Here is a 2,258-nt window from a genome sequence, read left to right on the forward strand (position 1 = left end):
GTAAACACTAACAAACAACCGAAACAAACAAGCACGCGACATGCAATTTTCGATTTACAAAAAAATTAAAAAAAAATCATGGAAACAAGTTTAAATAATTTTTACGATTTTTTTTTGTCGACAAACGAACGAACAAACAAACAAACAAACAAATAAACAAACATGAAAGTAGAAATCATTCAGATGAAATCTTTCATTCCGTTTTACAGATTAACTAAAAAAAGAAAAATTCGTCGTGATTTATCAATAATGTTTACGAATGCTTTTACATCTTTCACAAAACGAATACGAGCAAATTCTCTCTCTCTCTCTCTCTCTTTCCATCGATATCATTCTATCTAATTATCTCTATATATATATATATATCTATCTTTTTCTATCTTTCGTAAATACGAGTGAGAAAAATAATAATAATAATAAATCTTACCCGATTTTAAATAACTTAAATTTAATAAAAATAATTACGTTATTATTAAATTACCACACGACGATAACCCGTTACAATAAATAAATAAATAATTAATTTAAATAAATAAACGAATAATAATAATAATAATAATAATAATGATATTATTTAAAATAAAAAAAAAAAAACTCCATTTGCTTTCTGATGACGTTTTAAAAAAATCTACTATGGCAAATTACATAACAATCACGACTATCGTTCGTTATAATATTCCTTGTGAAATAGTGTGTGTGTGTGTGTGTGTCATTGAGTTCTTTTGCTCGTATTTTGTGGTTGTTGTTGTTGTTGTTTGTTGTTGTTATAAACCTTAAAAAATTAATACACGCAATTTGCAAAACGTTTAAGTAAATTAAATAGGATAACTTTGAAAATGAAAAAATATTTCTTTTCGCAATAGGTTTTTTTTTACGGCCTAAATAAAAAGTAATAACGATGGGTTTTTTGTTTCGTTCTGTAATAAATTTATGATATAAAATAATGATAATAATATTATTAAAAGGATGATAATAAATAAAATTACGGTAATAAAAAAAAAAAAAAAAAAAAAAAAATTACTGGGGAGAGATTGTTAAAATATATATATATATATATATGTGGATGTGTAAAGATCGAAACGAATGAAAATCCCTTATTATTATTATCATTATCATCATTATTATTATTATTATCTGTCGATGAAAAGGTAAAAAATAAAATGTAAAAAAAAACTAACTTTTCCGTTTTTTTTTCTTGTCCAGGAAAAATGGAAAATTACTGGAAGATAATAATTTATCGTACGATCAAACGATTTAAATTTTTTTTTTTTTGGGGGGGGAAGGGGAGGGAGGGGATCAGGGGTTGTTTGTCGGGGTTGTAATTGGTATTAACCTTTAAAAAAAAAAATTGTTTTTTATTTTTTTTCATTGCCAACTTTTTAAAGTTAAAAAAAAAAAAATTTAAATTGGCAGAATTAAATTTAAAAAAAAAAATAACAAGATGAAATATTAAATGAATAATAATAATAATAATAATAATAATAATAATAAAATTGCTTAATTGTGAAATAATGCCAAATATAAAATCCGTTCAATTATTTAAATTTTTTTTTATTTGAATCGTTCGTCCGTTTGTTCGTTCGTTTGTTGAACGTTTCGTACGTGCGAACGAACGCATTTAAAAAAAAAAAAAATTAATAGGATAATAAATAACGACGACGAACGACATTAAGAAACGAATCCTACTCTTTCATGCGAACGCATTTGACACAAAAAAACGTGTCAATAACTTTCATATTATTTTATGTTGAGTAGTTGTTGAGTAGTCTAGTCTATTGAAAAATCTATTTATAAAAAATTGGCACAAAAAATTACAATTACTTATTATTATTATTATTATCATATTACGAACGCGTATTTATATGTGAAAAAAATTCATTTAGTCAACCGACCGAACGTTCGTTCGTTTTCCCTTCCTCCCGATACCGTAACCGTTCGGATCGAACGTTTAAAAAATTTATTTAATCCGCCATTACACATAATTATTAAGAGAAAAAAATGAATAATAATAATAATAATAAAATGACGTTAATTAAATTAAAATGTTACACTTTATTAAAAAAAAAAAAAAAAAGGTGTTAAGTAGTTTAAAATAAAATGAAAACAAACAAACAAACAAATTCAAAGGCAACATTAAAAACAAAACAAAACAAACAATAACAAACGAATTTTATGTAATTTTAACAAAAAAAAAATTTTTTTAAATAAAATAAAATAAAACGCCTGAAATTCACAGAAAAAAAAAAAAGTTTGACCTT

Source organism: Pediculus humanus, genomic scaffold (assembly GCF_000006295.1).
Source record: "Pediculus humanus corporis 1103172107597 genomic scaffold, whole genome shotgun sequence".
In the NCBI taxonomy this organism is placed as follows: Eukaryota; Metazoa; Arthropoda; class Insecta; order Psocodea; family Pediculidae; genus Pediculus; species Pediculus humanus.